We start from the raw sequence: 19,996 nt of genomic DNA on the forward strand, positions 1-19,996 counted from the left end.
TTTATTTTTTAAAACAGCATTTAAAATTATTTTAAAAGTATACTATTATTTTAAAATATTATTGAAATATTGCTTTAAAATACTATTAAGATAATTATTTTTCTTTCTTTTTTATTAAATCTTTTTATTTTTAAAATATATTCATGGATAATTTTTCAACATTAACAATTGCAAAACCTTATGTTCCAAATTTCTCCTCACTTTCCCTCACCCCTTCACCTAGCTGGCAAATAATCCAGTTTGTTAAACATGTTAAAAATATATATGTTAAATACAATATATGTATACATATTTATACAATTATCTTGTTGCACAAGAAAAATCAGCTCAAAAAGGGGGGGAAATGAGAAAGAGAACAAAATGCAAGTAAACAATAACAGAAGGAGTGAAAATGCAATGTTTTGATCCATTTCCCACAATCCTCTCTCTGGGTGTAGATGGCTCTCTTCATTACAAAATCATTGGAACTAGCCTCAATCACAAGATAATTATTTTTAGAATATTAAGATATTATTTTTAAATGGCATTACTAAAATATTATTTCTAAAAATAGTATTTCATTTATCCCAATTGTAAAAAAAATTGTAAGATCCTTCCCTTTTAACAAAGTATGTTTTTATATTCAGCTATACAACAACTATATTTGACAGGATAAGCAGTATTCTACATCTCTACTAAAGGGAGAGCTCTATATTCATTCTCTTCTTCTTCCCTGGGGCCAGATTTAGTCATTATAGTTACACAGCATTCAAATTTTGTTTTATCCTTCCTGTTTATTACAGTCATTCTTGTTATTATAGTCATTGTGTACATTGTTTTCTAACTCAATTTATTCTGTATGAGTTCTATTCTATTAATTCATACATCTTTCCATGTTTCTCTGAATTCTTTATATTCATTATTTCTTATGGTTCCATTACATTAAAGATGTGTATACTGGAAAGAGAAAGAAAGAAAGAGAAGGAAGGAGGGAGGGAGGAAGAAAGAAAGAGAGGAAAAAAAGAGAGAGATTTCTAGAAGGCTGATTATGAACATGACCTTTTGAAAAATGCTATGTTTGTCTTCATGAGACAGGAGCTAAAAAGTCAGCCTTGGAGATGCACTTTTTTGGGTTTTCGTCTGCCTCTGGCATATAACCATAACCATGGTTTTAGGACTTCAGGTAACTTCCTGTTCTGCTAAAAAAGTAACAGGAGAGGTTCAAATCCCAAGTCCCCAGCAAAATAAAGCCATATTGTTACTGATCAAATAAAATAAGATCCAAGCCTCTATTAGAGACCAGATTAATTATGTCCTATTGGATGCTGAAATCTTTGTTCTTCCTTTGACTCTATATGAAGTCCATTAACTGTAACAATGAGAATCTTAAGAGTCTAATATGTGCAAAGTATTTGTATTCCTGTTCACAAACTGAGAATCCCTGATCTTTCTACTAACAGCTTCACTGAAATCATCCATAATCAAGTTAGTATAAAATGTTCACTTATAAATGTCATTACTGAAAGTTATTGTTCATTTTCCCTTGTGGAAAATCCCATAAAGATTTTTTCCATAAAGAACAATCTTCATCAGCCTAAAAAACCTCAGGCTGAAGCATTACTGATAACATTTTTCATTTATTGATATAAGGATTTAGATGGTATCAAGATTTGAGCATGTCAACAACTAGGCTTCCTGCAAAGAATTTTCTGCAGGCTAACATTAAAATCAAAACCTTATTAGTCACTGTTATTTCTAAAAGGGGAATTGGTGGGGGAGGAAAGCTTCTCTCTATTTCTGCCCTCTATTCCAATTTTGACAGTGCCCACTTATAATAAGTTATAATACATTGCTCAGATATTTTAAGAAATTTTCCATAATGAAAGCTTTCAATCTATTGAGCTGGACCACACAGCTGAAACTTTTGAAAAGATAAGCCTACATTTTTTTCCCCTCTAAATCCAATTGGTACTTCTTATCCATATTTCACAATTATTATCTTTTTCTTCCTTTAGCAGATCATTAAACAATTTAGTAATTTATATCTGTGAAACCTTTCCCTTAGAAAATAGATTTCTAAGAAACCTTGGGGATTATTTAGCCTAATTTCCTTATTTTACAGATAAGAAAAATACCCAGAGAGGTTAAGAAACTTACATGTAAGTAAAACTATAATCTAAACAAAGCTATCTGAATGTAGATCCAGGGTTTTTGCCTGTACAGAGTGAGTTAGAAATCAGTGTTTTTGCTTAATTTTATCACATTCATGTCTAAATATATATGACATCTTTAAAGTACCTCCTGAATCATCAAGAGAATAAAGTTTTTTACAGTTTTAATTTCTAAAGTGTTTTATTATATTCTAATTATTTGGGAAAATGTGTTGACTACATTATCTATTTAGCAATCAGAATAGTTTAACCACTAAGTACTAATTCTTTCTTTTCTTTGCCCTCCCCTGTGCTATGGAATAAATCTGATCATAAAATAACAATTTAGAGCAGAAAGAGACGTCACAGAAATTATTTAGTTCAATCTTCTCATTTTACAGAAAAGGAAGTTCATACCCACAGAGTTTGGATACCTTCAAGACCATGAGACTTTTCCATTTGATTTGCAACTGAAATTTTCCACGTGTGTTTTCTTCACCATTAGAATGTGTGGTCTTTAAGAACCAAGATATCTTACTTTTTTTTTATTTTTACTCTCACTGCTTAGTACACTGCTTTACAACTAATAAATGCTTTATTCATTCATTCAATCACTCATTCAGTAACTAGCTCCAACCCACACAGAGTCAGAGATAAGACTAACTCCTGTCAACAGACCCATACTCAACTTATACTCAACAGTCCCCAATGGTGCTCACACTGTATTCAGGGGCAGCCAGGTGACACAGTAGATAGAGAGCACTGGGTCTGGAGAAAGGAAAATCTGAATTTACATTTTATCCCAAATACTTACTAGCTGTATGACCCTTGGCAGATCATTTTGCTTCTGCCTGCCTCAGTTCCTCAACTGTAAAAAGAAGGGACAATAATAACATCTGCTTTTCAGGATTATTGTAAAGATCAAATGAGATATTAGCAAATGAGTAACATTATTAGTAATAAATAATTAATAACATTAATAATAATTGGTGACATTAGTCAAGTGGTTAGCATATAATGCCTAGAAAATATTAGGTGCTATATAACATGCTTGTTCTCTTCCTTTTCTCCTTTCCATACTTCCTCATGCCTGAATTGACTATATTACCCACATCTACAAAATATCTTTTGAAGTGAAAACATATCCTTTTGCTTGAATATTATTTGATAAATGGTAAAAAATTCAAAAAATGAAGATGATCCACAGATGGGATGGGGTGTATTAGAAAGAGTATTAGCCCTCAAGTCAGTAAATTCAAGTTCAAGTACTTATTAGTTATTAAACTTAAGATACTGTCTGGTCCTGATAAGTACAAATAATAAAAGCTATTAAGAGGATTATTTGAATTTGAATGGTTATTTCCTTTGGGCTAGAACCAATTATGATGTTTTACATAAATATAACTTTGGATAGTGCAAATTTTACTGCATGTGACCCTTTTGCAGGATTCATTATTCACACTAATCAGGACCTGACTATAATGGAACATCAGTTAACTCATCTGTAAAAGTAATGGTATGCTTTGGTAATGCATCTGTAAAGTATGGTAATGCTTACACCATATGGCCCATCACAGTTGTTATAATGGTTAGTAGACTTCAAAGTAACATGTAAATGTAAATTATTATTATGTAACAAAAGAGTAGATCACATTCCTATCAATTCTCATACTTCTATGATGGAGCCTTTAGGATATTAGCTATAAAGCTTGAAGGAAGCATAGACTAGATTGTCCAACCCCTCCTCATTTTACAGATGTGGAAACTGAACCCCAGAGGAACAAAGTGGCTTTTGGAGGCATTCCGGCATCATAAAATCCTTTGTTTTATTCTAAGCGTGTCTAATTGTGTATATGATTTGAATCAAAACATTTTATGTCATCAGTGGTAAACTAGAAAACAAGAACAGTTCAGCTTTTTAAAAGTGACATCTGTAACAAAGTAAGAATTAAGCATTGAACTGTCATTGGGAGTAGATGGTCCTCTTTTTTCCTTTACTGAGAATGATGATGTGTTAGCTTTAATTCCTGGAAGGTGGGAAAAGATATACTGTTCACGATAATAACTGTGCTTTGCCTAATTTCTTCATTCAAATCTCTGGCCCTTTTCCAATATGGCTGGACTGGCTGGCAACCACAATTCAACATGCCTGAATAAGTCTTTTCTAAATGGCCTTCTCTGTGTATATATAATGATCTCTCCCTCTTAAAGAGGGATTCTTTCTTTAGGTTGTAAATAAAGGCATCATTGATGGAAACAAAGCACAAATAAATTTCAGTAAGTTCAATTAGGATAATTCGAAGGCTTTTATACTGGAGTGTCAGAAATGTCATCTAGGGAAGCATTTGGTATTGTTGACAATGTGTGGACTTCATCATGGACTGGTCTAGGTTTCTGGAGAGTGACAAGCAATGCCTGTGTCTGCAGCTGAGTAGATAGTCTGACTATTACCTCCACAAAATGACAGCATATCTTGGGCTTCGTTTCACAAATATCAGATATCTGAACCCTTCAAGCTTTGCTCAGGACTATCCATGAGGCTCTAGGAATTCCTGCTACTCAATTGTTAACAGTTTTCTTCCACATAAAGTGGGAATCCTTCTAATGATGTACTGATAGTGTATGGGAGAAAGGGGAAAAGTGATGAAAGAAAATTATAGGAGAGAGAGAGAATGTATGAGAGAGACACAGATACAGAGATAGACAGAGACAGAGAGATAGAGACAGACAAAGGCAGAGAGACAGAGAGAGTGCTACAAAAAGAGGGGGCAGAGAGATAGAAACAGAGAGAGAGAGAGAGAAAGGGAGGGAGAGAGAGAAACAGAGACAGAAACACACAGAGAGATACAGAGAAATACACAGAGAGAAAAATACACAAAGAAAAGTACAGAGAGCAGGGAAGCAAAGAGATAGAAACAAAGAGAGAGATAAAGAGGGAGGGAGGGAAAGAGAGAGGGAGAAAGACATACAGAGGGGAAAGACTGAGAGACAGATACACAAAGAGAGACAGGAGGAGATAAAGAGACAGAGACAGAGACCCAGAGAGAAAAATTTGGAACTGGAAGCAACTCTGGAGGTTGAGTACAACATCATTACTTTACATATAAAGGATTCAAGGATCTGAGCATTTAAGTAATTTGCTCAAGGTCACATAGGGAATAAATAGTGCATCAGGATCTGAATCCAAATTATCTGCCTTCAAATTCCACATTCTTTCCACTACCCTAAGGATGACTGTGTTCTTGGAACTCCTGAACTGATACAGCTTTTATTATAATGATGATGATATTGATGATGATGTTGATAATGACAATGATTATGATGCTGCTGCTAGTTTGAATAAGACAATGAAAAAAATGTGTGCACGATTAATGTAATAAAAGACAAAATGATTACAATAAGAGAGATGGAAGAAATTCTAGCCTCTCTGCAAAAATGGAAAGTGGTGAGACTAGATAACATCTCTAATTATTGGCTAGAACACTTCACAGTGGCACATGAATTACTAATAAAGCTTTCAGACACAAGCCTAATCCCATCTTTCTTCACAGAAGGCATAACATATCATTACTAATGGATAGGCACTTCAGTAACCCCATCTTATGATGTTTTTATGTCCAGTCCTTGATACAAAGCATTTCTAGACTATATCACTTGGGGGCGGGGGAGAAATTTGCAACAATTTTCAAGAAAATAATACATTGAGAGAAGAACAAAAATGACATGGCCTAAAGAACTACTTATTTTCAATTTTATAATATTAGACAAGCTTCCTGAAAACACTATAATATCCTGGAGAGTTTATGACTCAGTTTCAAATTTCTGGCTTGTTCACTTGATGTAAATAAATAAAATGGACCCAGATTTAATGATAATACTAGAGTATCTGATATCCACATGGAAAAAATATTAAAAATCTGCTACCAATCCTGGAGGCAGCTGATGTCTCAGTGGATAGAATGCTAGGTCTACGGTTAGACATGAATTCAAAATTTCCTAGCTGTGTGACTAGTTCTGAGTACCTAACAAAATAGATCCATTAGCTAATGGAAATGGCAAACTACTCCATTCTCTTTAACAAGAAAACCCTAAATGGGGTCACAAAGTGTTGGACATGACTGTGAAAAAGGACTGAACAACAACAAACAACCCAATAAGAACAATTCATATGAAATGTGACATTTTTTCAAGAAAAATTTAAGGATATGATGGCTCTATCAAATCTTAAATCCATTTTCATATTTCCTCATTAGAATTAACTATGATTCCAAATTTAAAAAGCAGTCAAATCAAAGGATTTTATTATGTATTTTATGTGTAGAAATGATATCAAGCCTTATGTAACCACTGAAAAAATAAATGTAACAACTTGTGCATCTCATGAAAGAATTTTTTTCCATCAATATTCATATATCATTTGGATTCTGCAAGTATAAATTTCCTGACCCATGTCTACGATAAAGTCTTAAGGCTTTGAGCCTGAATTCAGAGATCACAAAGAACTAAAGGATAAAGGCGTAAAGAAATCCAAAAAAAGGTTATGGCTGAACACATTAAGAGACTTGTTGGCATCCTGAAGTCAAAAATTGAATCTGAAGGACCCCTCAGAAGCAATCAATACCTATATCATACCAGTTTTAATGTATGTCTTCAGATCTATATAGTAAGCCAAAACAGATTTGGAAAATGTTCTAATAAAAACTCACACAATATTAATTTTAAAAGATGGGTTATATCAGCAGCAAGTCAACAATCATTTATTATAATACACTCTGTGCAAGAAATTCTGCTTACTGCTGGAAAACAGATATAAGAAAAAAAGAAGTTTGCATTCAAAAAGGGGGAAATAACACATAAATCAGACTTAAGAAACAGGTGGAGGGGAAGATATTCCTACATATGACAGTCTGGAGGGATCATAAACATAGCCAGTGAGGCTGATTTGGCCCTTCCTCAAAAATAGAAGTTCTATAAGGAAGTTATTAAACAAAAAACAAATAAACAAAAAAAGATTAGCACTTACATATGAAAAGGGAAAAAGACATTAAAAGCACCCTTGATGGAATTCATGGAGTATGTTATGAGAAAGTGAAAGGCCTCTGGAAATATATTTGAAATAAGTAAATAACCCCTTTTTCAAGCAACCATAAATACCAATATAATGTACAGGTGATTTGGTTTGCTGAATAAAACCAAAGGTGACATCTCCAATCAGTGGAATGACTAAGATCCAAAAGTGCAGTCAAAAAACCATCTACCAATAATGTGTATATAAAATCAAGCAAAGATATGTTAACAAATAATCTCTAAATAAATGGCTAAGTCATGTAGATTTATTTAATTATTTGTGGAAACAAGAGTTTTTAATGGCAACTCAGGATGAGGTTGTTGAATTTACAAAAGATTTATACTTTAGGAATCTGGAATTCATGATCAATGTATATTATGTAAATTATATTAGTAAATTATGATATAATTATGTAAATTATGTAGATTAGTAAATGATGATGACTATGTAATTTTTTGCCACAGGATTAAAAGTTTGGCACTTATTGAATATTTAATAAGACATGACTTGGTGGCTATACTTAGCCATCAGAAGCTTTCTGTCTCTTTGGGTCTGACAATTACCCATACTATAAATACAGAACTCCAAATACCCTGGAGAATTCAACCAATAAACTATACTGACATCAAATCATTACCACAGACCAAACTGTTACCACAATCACACATATATAACATTGATTCTTTTTTTTTAAGAACATTTTTAATATGTATCTCCATAAGAGACTTACATGAACTGATGCTAAGCGAAGTGAGTAGAACCAAAAGAACATAGTACACAGCAACAACAAGATTATATGATGATCAATTGTGATAGACTTGGCCCTTTTCAACAACGAGGCAATTCAGACCAGTTCCAATAAACTTGTAATGGAGAAAGCCATGTGCATTTAGAGAGAGGACTATGGGGACTGAATGTGGATCAAAAAAATACTAAGTATTTTCACCTTTTTTGTTATTGTTGTTTGCTTGCTTGTTTTTCTCTCTCTTTTTTTTTGTTTTTGATCTGATTTTTCTTGTTCAGCATGATAAATGTGGAAAGAACTGCATGTTAACCTATATTGTGTAGGGAAGAAAGGAGAGAGAAAAATATGGAACAGAAGGCTTTGCAAGGGTGAATGTTGAAACCTACATTTGCATGTATTTTGAAAAATAAAAAGCTATTATAAAAATACAATCTTCAAGTCATAGAGAATGAAAAACTTTCAAATACAGAGGCCTGGACAAACTCAAAATCACTTGGGAACAAAGTGATGTGCATATCATTGCTAATATTCTGTCTGCTATTAAAGTGGTACTGATTGCTTGAGTGAACCCCCTAAATCCTTTATTCAGTGATAAAACAGTTATTTTATCCACCTCAGAAAGATCCAGGAGTATAAGACATTACTAAATGGATCTATGCACATTTTTACCTGGACTTCATAAAAAAGATAAAAATAATATAGCAACAGCCATAATTCAGTCCTCAAAGCCAAACAAATGTTTCCATGTAATTGAAAGGAAAGTTCAGCAATGATGACCAGAATGATGTACTGTGAGAACTCTGTCCTAAAAATGCCAAAAAAAAAATTGTGATAATCTGTCAAGAACCCTGAAATGTTGGTCAGTTTGGCTCTGGTAAAATCACTAATTGAGCCAGTACAATGGAACTGTTCCTGTGAATTAGAGAAATGCATAGGGTTGCAATCTGGTCCTAGTCCATTTTTTGGTCAGTTTTTGCCCATGTAGGTCCTTTCCCCTCTTTTATGATCTCTTTGGGATACATATCCAGTAAAGACACTGTTAAATTAAAGTGAATGAACAGTTTGATAGCCTTTGGGGCATAGTTCCAAATTGTTCTCAAAAATGGTTGGATCATTTCACAACTCCCCCAACTATGCATCAGTGTCCCAGTTTTCCCATATCCCCTCCAATATTTATCATTCTCTTCTCCTGTCATCTTAGCCAATCAGAAAGGTGTGAAGTAGTACTTCAGAGTTGTCTTAATTTGCATTTCTCTAAACAATACTGACTTAGAGTATTTTTTTCATATGACTAGAAATGGCTTTAGTTTCTTCATCTGAAAATTGTCTATTCATATCCTTTGACTATTTGACAATTGGGAAATAAATTGTATTCTTATAAATTGGAGTCAATTCTCACTATATAGTTAGAAATGAGGCCTTTATCAAAAACATTGGCCATAAAAATTATTTTCCAGCTTTCTGTTTCCCCAGAATGATTTCCTTGAGAGAGATGATTGAAGCTAAGGGTTCTTAGCTAAATACAAAACTCGAAAGTGTCAGAGCCTGATAAGATCCATAATTATTGGTTTGCATACTTTACAGTGGCTCATGGATGGCTAGTAAAGCATTTTACTTTCAACTTGATTCCATCTTTCTTAATAGAAGGCATCATATATCTATTGCCAAAGTAGGAAAATATCAATAAACCTTCCAAATACAGGTCAATTGTGGGTCTACATTCTTTATTCAAAGCATTCACATCTATCATTACAAAGGCTACACACACACACACACACACACACACACACGAAAAAACCACATATTACCCAATGAAAAAAAAAGGATATGCCAAAAAAGTCCCAGAGGTATAAAGAATAATTTATTATTAATTGATCAGTTATTGATCATACTATTCAAAGGTCCCACATTTAAATTGCTTTTGTTGATTTTTTTAAACTTTTGCTTCATTTCTTCTAGAAATATGAATAGATCATGTGGTAAAACTGTGTTTTTTTGAAGTTTTGATTCTAAATATTTTAGTTTAATTTAGCTTCAATTCATGAAACAAAAAAACATTTCTGTAACACAGTACAATAAAAAATGATTACACATGAGACTATAAATCTACCAGGTACAAATTACTATTCCCGCCAAATACACAATGTTGTTATTATGTAAATTTCTTTTTTTCTTCCCTCTCCCACTTCCCTGAAATGGCTATCATTAGACACAAATGGGAGGGTGTATTGTATATTTGTGTGCATACATACATATATGTGTATGTATACATACATCTGTAAAAGTATTCTATACCTACTTCTATTTATCAGTTTTTTCTGTGAATATAAGTAGGATATTTCTTCATATTTCCATTCTTTTCAATTTGCGTATTTATAATAGTCAAAATGACTCAGTCACTCAAGTTATTCTTAAAAGAATAGTGATGTTACTGTATTCAATATTTTCTTGGTTCTACTTACTTTACTTACTATTAATCATTTTGTATGAGTCTTTCCATGCCTTTCTAAGATCATTGAATGCATCATTTCTTATAGCATAGTAATATTCCATCACAACTGTATACCACAACTTGTTCAGCCATTCTCCAATTGATGGAGATCCCTGAAATTTTTAGTTCTTTGACACTACAAAGAGAACTGTCATAAACATCCCATTCACATTCAAAGTTATAATTAATATTTTCACTAATAGATTTGTTAGAATTATTCTCTTTATCTGGGTTTTTGTCTTGAGCATCTCTATACTATCATAAAAAGGTCTTTTATCTTTTTTTTTTTTTGTTTACTCATCTTCCAGTTTTGCTTCTCAGATTGAAACTATGTCTATAGTGACCACGTATGATCTCGCCCTATTGCTAGAGTCAGAATAACCGTCCTATGGCCCTGTTTTGCTCCCAAAGGATGTCTTTTTAAAAATCCCTCCTTTGGTTTAGTAAGACAGCAAAGCAGCTCCTGAAGTAGTTGATGTTTATATTTCTCACTCAATGGTTAGAGGGGCAGCACTGTGAACCTATTTTTCACTAGGGCAGCTGAGTCCTAGGTCTCCTCTACGGGATTAGAGCAACAATCAATGCTAGTTCCTGAGACTAGAATCTACATCAAAGTTCCTAAACCTCTCTCTGGGGTCAGAGTGACTGATTGCTGTAGCCCTGTTCAGCTCTCTAGATATTTCTTCGAGATGCCCTGACACCATCCTTCCACACTTCCTGCCCTAGTCACTTTTTTGTAGGTTGAACTTGCGATCTTGTAATAGGAAAATGACTGGTTTCTTCTCAGATTTCTGTTCATTATTTGGTCTGGTATTTGTTGGAATAAGGTTGAGGGCAGCTAGACTGTACTGCTTTCTCTTACTCTGCCATCTTAACTGTTTTCTGCCTTTGTTGATTATCACATTAGATTCAATTTTAGAGTCACAATTTATTCATATACTTCAAATATAGAAAATGAATGTGTAATAATGTATATCTTTATATGAATATAAATTCACATGTGAATTTATGGATATGAATATGAAAAATATAAAGATACCTTTATATGAAAATGAATTGGAGGTAGGGAGAAGGCAAATAGAAAGAAAACCAGAAGAGTCCCAGTCCTTTCCTTTCATCCTCTGTTTCTGGCTCACTAATAACAATAAATAAAAATGTATGGCTTTATAGTGAAGATTCTCTCTCTGTCTCTGTCTGCCTGCCTGTCTGTCTGTCTGTCTGTCTCTCTCTCTCTGTCTCACTTCCCCTTTCCCTCTCTCTCCTTAACTCTCCATATCTCTCTGACTCTGCCTGCCTGCTTACCTTGCTGCCTGTCTGTCTGTCTGCCTCTGTGTCTCTGTGTGTTTCTTTCTCACTCCTTCTTTCTCTCCCCTTCTCTCCTTTCATTTCTCCTCATCACCTTAGGGTATCTTAGAAAGCTGTTACAGGCAGCTTTGTATACATAACTGGAGTCTTATGTACAATCAGACCCCATCGGTTTAATTAGCTGATGCAATTTACTATCCTACTGAGATGGCTTCAGGGAAAATTATGCATAATTACACGATTATGGGTAAGGAAAGTGACTTGGAGAGAGTGGAATACATGTAGACATGTAGACTTGGTTGGCCAACAAAGGCCATCAGAGAACTTGGGTTCAAATATAATTCTGTCAATTGCTAGCTATGTCACCTCAGAGAAGTTTCTTGGGATCTCTAGCTAACTAGTTTCCTGATCAATTAAGGGTTGAATGAAATAATCTCTAGACTCCCAGTTCTAACCAGGGATGTTATAAAATTAACTCAATAATACCATTAGTTCACAGTTTGAAGAGAAAGAGTTAAAGGCCATTTTAAAATTAGTCTTCAGTACCCAAAGCTACTAAGTGACAAATGTCCCCTGGAAAATACAATTTTGTAAAAAACAAAGGACTTTGAAAGACTTATGACTCCTGATCAATGCAATGACCAACACAATTTCAGAGGATTAATAATGAAATATACTACCAATCTTAAGATAGAGAGGTGATGGAATCAGTGCAGATTGAAATATATTTTCTTTTCTGTTTATTTTTGTTTTTTACATAGCTATTAGCCAGGAATTTGTTCTGCTGTGTTATACATATTTGTAATGGGTTTTATTTTTCTTGCTTTCTCAAAGGGTAGGAAAAGGGAAAGGGAAAGGAGAGAATTCAAAACTGAAAGTAAGATAAAATTGAATTTTAAAGAATACCATTTCAATAATCTTTTTTATTCTTGTTATTTTCAGAAAATTCATTATACATTTTACATTTGGTATATCAATGTCTTCAAATGTATAGCTAGATATACAATCTCCCACAAATATTGTTTTAAAATGTGATGCTAAAAAAATCATCTCTTACATAGCAAGGCATAAAATGTAATGTAGGACAAGACTTTATTTCTTATGGATAGTCTTTCCCTGAAGTGTGAGTCTGAATTTTAATGCTAGTATAATAAACAGGAATAAATAATTCTCTCTGGGTTACAAATTTCCCCTATTAAAAAGACCAGTGAAACCTTGTTAGAAAAATAAAGAAGTAGATGGGGGAAGTGAAGAAAGTATGTTTCCAACTTCTAAACCATGGCAACTCACTTTGGTATCAGAAGCAATTTCTTATATATGAAACTCCAACTGATCTAAGCACATTTTTTAGCTTGCCTACTAATGAATTTGAAAAAGAATTTATCCAATCTTTCAACAACAGTTGTTTTTTCCAAGAAAAAAGATGAAATGTCGAGAAAGTAACTTTCAGAAATGTGGTAGAGTTCAATCACAACTGTTATTAAGATTGTATTTGAAGTGAAATGAACAGAACCAGAACATTGTACACATAATAACGGCAACATTATACAATGATCAACTATGATTGACAGCCTTTTTCTGCAATAAAATGATCAAAGATAATTGCAAAAAACTTATGATGGAAAATGCTATTCACCTCCAAAGAAAGAACTGATGGAGTCTAAATGAACATCAAAGCATACTATTTTTACTTTTTTTATATTTTTTCTTCTTTTGGCCTGTTTCTTCTTTCACAATATAACTAATATGGAAATAGGTTTTTCATGATTGCACATATATAACCAATATCAAATTTTTTATTATCTTAGGGAAGGAGGTGAGGGAGGGACAGAGGGAAAAAATTTGGAACTCAAAATAATTTTTAAATGAGTGTTTAAAATTGTCTTTATGTGATACTTTAAATATGTAACATGTATGGGACTACCTGCCATCTAGGGGAGGGGATGGAGGGAAGGAGGGGAAAAGTTGAAACAGAAATTTTTGCAAGGGTCAATGTTGAAAAATTACCCATGCATATGTTTTGTATATAAAAAGCTATAATAAAAAATGTAAAAAGAAAATCCTTAAAAATTGGCTTTATGTGTAAGTGGTGGGGAAATACTATTTTAAAAATGAGACTCCATTTGTCTTGAGCTTCATTAGTGTAATCTGAGGCTTCTGTGACATTCTATTATAACTTTAAGAAACAACAGGAAGGCACAGAACAGTCCACTATGCTAGACAATAACTTAATTGAAATTATTAATTCAGAGAAATCTATGAAAAAAAAAGTTAGGTTCCCAATAAAGAGTTTTTCCTTTCTTTTTTTAAAAAAAATCATTAATTGTTTTATTTTTCTAGTTATACATGAATATTTACTTTTTAAATATACATTTCTTTATGAATCATGATAGGAGAGAAAAATCAGAACAAAAGGGAAAAATCTACGAGAGAGAAAAAAACAGAAAAAAGAAGTGAACATAGCATGTGTTGATTTATATTAAATCTCCATACTTCTCTTTCAGAATATAGATGGCGTTTTCTATCCGAAGTTTATTAAGATTGCCTTGGATCATTGAACTGCTGAGAAGAACCAAATCTTTCATAGTTGATCATCATACAATCTTGCTGTTACTATGTACAATAAATGCCTGGTTCTACTTGTTTCTCTCAGCAGCATCAGTTCATAGAAATCTTTTTTAAATCAGCTTGTTCATCCTTTTTATAGAACAACAATATTCCATTATCTTCATGTGCCATTAAGAGCTTTTCCATTCAAGCTTCAACTATTCTGAGGCTTTGCTATAATCCAATCTGAGGCTAGATTAAAATTCAGGTCTTCCTAACTACAAGTCCAGCTGTAGAATAGAATTCAATAAAAAGCACATCATCCTTGAATCCCATCTAGGGAAGCTTGTCTACAACACTGCCAAGTAGTTCAAGCATTCTGGAAAGTAATTTTGGAACTGTGTGATTAAAATACCCTACCCTGTGCTCAGAGGTTTCACTCCTGGGTATAGACCACAAGGAGAGAATGGAAAGAAAACAGGCATCTATTAAGCACCTACTATATGTCAAACACTATGCTAAGAACTTTGCAAATATTATCTTATTTTATCCTCTTAACAATCCTGAGAAGTGAGTACTATTATAAATCCAATTTTAATCCATTGCTTCAATGGTAAAATTTGATTGAGGTTGAGGTAGTCATAAGTCAAATGATTTGCCCAAGTTCACACAGATAATATGTGTCTGAGGCTAGATTTGAACCTAGTTCTTCCTGACTACAGGTCCAGCACTCCATCCACTACCTAGTTGTACCAAGAGAACTAAGGAAGTCCCCTTCCTAAAAAGAAAAGTCTCATTATGTAAACCAAAATATTTTTAGCAGCTCATTTTTAAAGTAGCAAACAATTGGAAGCCAAGTAAATGCCTTTAACTTAGAGAATGGCTAAGCCAATCATAATACAGAAATGACTATGCTACAAGAAACAATGGCTGTAATAAAAACAGAGAAACAAATGAATTGATGCAAAATGAAGCAAGCAGAACCAGAAAAAATCACTATCCACAGGAACTACAATAACATGAATGAAAAGAATAATATAAAAACAATTGAAAGTGAATGAGCGAGAGTATCTGATGATATGAGCCCCAGTGATGTCTCTAAGACTCCAGTATATTTCCCAGATTTCATTTCTATTAGACAGTCTTGTTTCCTCCACAACAAAAAGTCAATTTAAAAAAATAGAGGATGTGAAAGTAGAAAAAGACAAATTAAGAGGCTAACTGGAAATGCAAAGACTTTCCTGTATTTAAGGTCATGGAAGGAACTAGAAATTTCTGAGATGTGGAATTTGTAAATTTGTCCAAGAATTTTTGTTCTTATAAACCAGGCTTACCACTAGTATCTCCAAATTTCCAAAGAGGAAATAAATAGCCACAGTACCCTGGGAAACTTAGGTAGTATTGGGGGATCACTTTCTTGGTAGCTAAAGACTGAACCAACTATTAAATTCATTGAAGAAAAAAGGAAATGTACTGGAGATCAGTAGACAATAGCTACCAGAATTTTGATTGGATGGTAGATGTGGACTGAGTGGACTTCAGGTGAAGTTACTGAATGTTAACTATAGGAAGCAAGGAGTATTCCACCCCCATTCCAATCTGGATTAATGAGGGGGAGGAATAAGTGAAAGTACAACTAGGGCTGGAGAGGGTAGTTTTCTGGTAGCTAAAATCAAACTGAGAAGTGTCAGAGACAGCACATTTAATTTGAAAAGAATTAAAAGGAAGCACAGAAACTAGGGAAGGGACACTTTTTAGCTAGTTTCCAACACTGTGGCCAAAAAAATGACATTTCCTCAAAGTTTTTGTGGCTTTGGATAGTTCCTCTGGACAGTCCCCATGATGTCACAAATGTTCCCAAGGAAATGGTGAATCCTCCCACACAAACTTGGGTTTTATTTCCCCATCCATCATAAATTTGATATGTTGTAGAGCAGCAATTAATAGACTTTGACTTTCAGAGCAATGCTATCTGCTACCAACAAATCCAAAAAGTTTGTTGAGACAAAATCCATGAAAAGAGATAATAATAACAATAGTAATAAAGGCAACGATAATAAATAAACCCTTAGTTAGAAAATTCCTTGTAACTTTCATTTAACCCAATGGGAATTCTGCAGGTAAACAATTCCAATTAAAGTTTGTACCTTAATTGGAACCCACTGGAATAATGAAGAAGCTATAGTAAACAAGCTCACTCTATGCCTGAAATCCTATTTGATTGACATACCCATGGAGTTGAACAAGAATAAAAGCTAAGCAAAGAAAGAAATATGATTATTATGTAACTACATTCTTGCCCTAATACCTACTTCACAAGTAGAGAAGATGACATGGAAAAAAATTTTTTTTTGTTCAATCATGTCCAACTTTTCATGATTCCCATAGTCATCGGGCCCTTTTATCCTTCCCTATATTAGGAAGTCTGCCTATATTAGGAAGTTTATTGTTTCCATGACAACATCTATCCATCTCAAATCTCAAAAATTCTTTCCATCGCCATAATTTGAAAGCATTGATTCTGTGGTGTTCAGCTTTCCTTAAAATCCAACTCTTATAACCATACATTGGTATTGGAAAAACCATAGCTTTGACTATACAGTCCTTTGTCAGTAAGGTGATAGCTCCCTTTTAGTATGCTGGACAGATTTGCCATAGCTCTCTTTCTAAGGAGCAAGTGTCTTTTAATTTCATGGCTACTGTCACTGTCTGCAAATCAAGTATCATCGTCAAGGCTCATTAATTGTATTAGGCCCCAAGAGTCACACTATATAAACATGAATGTACACAATTCTATTTAGTTTCCATGGGCACTTAGTTACTGTCTTCTTACTCTTTACTGTACCATTGATTTTTCTATTTTCTGCTTTGACTCAATAGTGAAAAAAAGAGAAAGCAAGAGGATTGTCAGCCAATTGAGTATTTACTATGAAGTAATTAAGTATTTACTATGAAGTAATTATCTTACATGGTCAAAGTAGCTTAAATTTAACATGTACAAAACAGAAACATCCATCTTTCCCCCTTAAATTCTTTCTTTGAAAATTTGCTATAATTACCATTCTCCTGATCACCTAGGTCTACAAGCTCAATGTCATACTAAATTTATCTATCTCTCTCTATCTCTCTTTATCTCTATCTCCCTCTCCCTTCTTCCCTTCCTCCCTTCTTCCTTTCCTCCCTCTCCCTCTCCTTCTTCCTTTCTCTCTCTCTCTCTCTCTCTCTCTCTCTCTCTCTCTCTCTCTCTCTCATTTGCATTCAGATTCTATCAGTTCTTTCTCTGGAGATGGATAGCATTTTTCATCACAAATTCTTTGGAATTGTCTTAGATAATTATATTGCTGAGAACAGCTAAGTTATTCACAGTATATTATTGTATAATATTGCTGTCACTGTGTCTTCCCCTAGTTCTGCTCACTCTACTTTACATAGGTTTATGTATTTCTAGGTTTTTCTGAAACTACCCCCTTCATCATTTCTTACAGCATAATAATATTTAACCACAAAACCACAATTTTTGTACAAATAGGCTCATTTTCATCTCTTTGGGATACAGACCTAGTAATGCCATTGCTGGATCAAAAGATATGCACAATTTGATTGCTCTTTGGGTATAGTTCCAAATTGCTTTTTAGAATGGTTGGATCAGTTCACAACTCCACCAACAATGCACTGGCATCTTATTTTTCTCACATCCCCTCCAATTTTTGTTATTTTTCCTTTTCTATCACATTAGCCAATCTTAGAGGTGTGAGATAATATCTCAAAGTTGTTTTAATTTGCATTTCTCTAATCAATAGTGATTTAGAACACTTTTCTGATAGTTTTTATTCTTCATCTGAAAACTGCCTGTTTATATCCTTTGACTATTTATCAATTGGGAAGAAACCTACTTTAATCAAAGCAGATTGGCACTCACTGCAATTCACAGTTTTAGACCTATATAAAGTTTTCGTTAAAGTCACTAATGAAAAGTGCTTCTCTCATTTTCTTTGTACCCAACTGATGCTGGGGAGGTAGGGTACTTCCCAGCAGAAAGATCTGGATATTTATATAATATGTTAGCGATAAAATGCCCCAAGGTGAATAAATATCCTACAGAGATGGAATTTCAAAAAGCAGGGTCAAATATGCCATTATTTAAGGTCATAGAGTTCTACTATCCTTTTCTCTAACCTCAGTCTTGTTTAAAAGCAATAATTGGAAAGAGCTCTTCAGTTGTCACATTTAGATCTTAAAACACCTGCTCCTTTCCAATCAACAACTAAAAGATCATTTGCATTTACATTCAGCCTCTCAACCTAAGGAATTCAGGCACTATCCCTAAGGTGACCAGCAGAGATTATTCAGCAGAACCTTGTTAATGCATGCTAATGGATGGGCAGCCTTTGGAACATTACTGAGTTTTCATGATTGAGTGAGAGTGAATAGATAGATTTTAAAGGAAAAGAAGCAAATCCAAAGAACTGATTTCAGAAAGTCTATTTTAATCATTTATTTGCACCATTGGAATTTAGTTTTAAATATGCCTCATTCTCAATGGGAAACCAATAAATATGTTTTCTTAAAGTCTTCCTACCCCCAAAAGAGAAGTAATTTAAGTAACATGAAAGCATCTTACTGCTCTGTTACCAAACATTTACTGAAAAGCAGATTGGGCTCCTGTATTTAAATGAGAGTTACTGGGTTAGAATTAATGAAGCAAGAATTAACCATTAACTGTATCACTTAACTCCCTGCTGTGATGTATCCATCTTCACTTAAAGAAACTCAATAAATTCTTAGCAGACGGGCAACTGTCTACACCCTGTGAGGGAGGAGGTGAAGAATACCATTGTTTTCCATTGAAATGTCAGCAGGAATTTGATTAGAATGCAATTATCTGAAGTGAAATGTGGCTAGGTCCTGTCTTTTACCAGAAATATCAACAGTGACTTCAATGACCCTGAAAAGATTTTGGTTTGAACCTCTCTGAAAAGAGAGGAAAATGGAATACTCTTTCAATGTAACACCTGTCTCAAAAGCCTCTCCTACAGATACTCTAGCTGCTGTTACTATAGCTTCAAGAGTTCTTGAAGAAAGTTTAGGATTTGACAGTGGGAGATGATAGTTTTTGAGAGAGTTAATGGAGAGGGTTTGGGATAAACTGTGCAGAAGATGAAGAATGGATGGAGAAAAACTTTCTTGGGAGAGCTGTTTTAGCTGTTATTTTATGAAAAATCAAATATATAGATATATATATATACATATATATATATATGCTCCAAAAAGAGTAAAAGAGAGAGTTTGAGAGAAAATGAAGAAGAAAACTATGTGAAAGAGCCTATCCTACATCATTTTACTTGTATGGTTAATTAATTTTATATTCAGTAACTTTAATATTATTTAATCTCAGGAGATTAGAGAATTTGAGAGAGATAGAGACAGAGAGACAGAGACAGAGAGACAGAGAGACAGAGAGATCTGCTTATAGAGGGAAAGGTTTTGCTTTTTCTCTCTAATTTGATAAATAAATAATATTTAATAGAGTGAGGCAAATAACAGAAGGAAATTTTCTAGAACTATTTGCAGAATGTTTGAAAACCACCAGAAAGTCAAAAAAAATTGGAAAAGTGGTACTTTGTTTTTATTTTATACTTAACTCATTCATTCTGGAATTTCTATTCCATGGTGAAAAAAAACTTTCCTTCATTCTGCAGCCTTCTTTCACA

This window comes from Sarcophilus harrisii, chromosome 6, assembly GCF_902635505.1.
Source record: "Sarcophilus harrisii chromosome 6, mSarHar1.11, whole genome shotgun sequence".
In the NCBI taxonomy this organism is placed as follows: domain Eukaryota; kingdom Metazoa; phylum Chordata; class Mammalia; order Dasyuromorphia; family Dasyuridae; genus Sarcophilus; species Sarcophilus harrisii.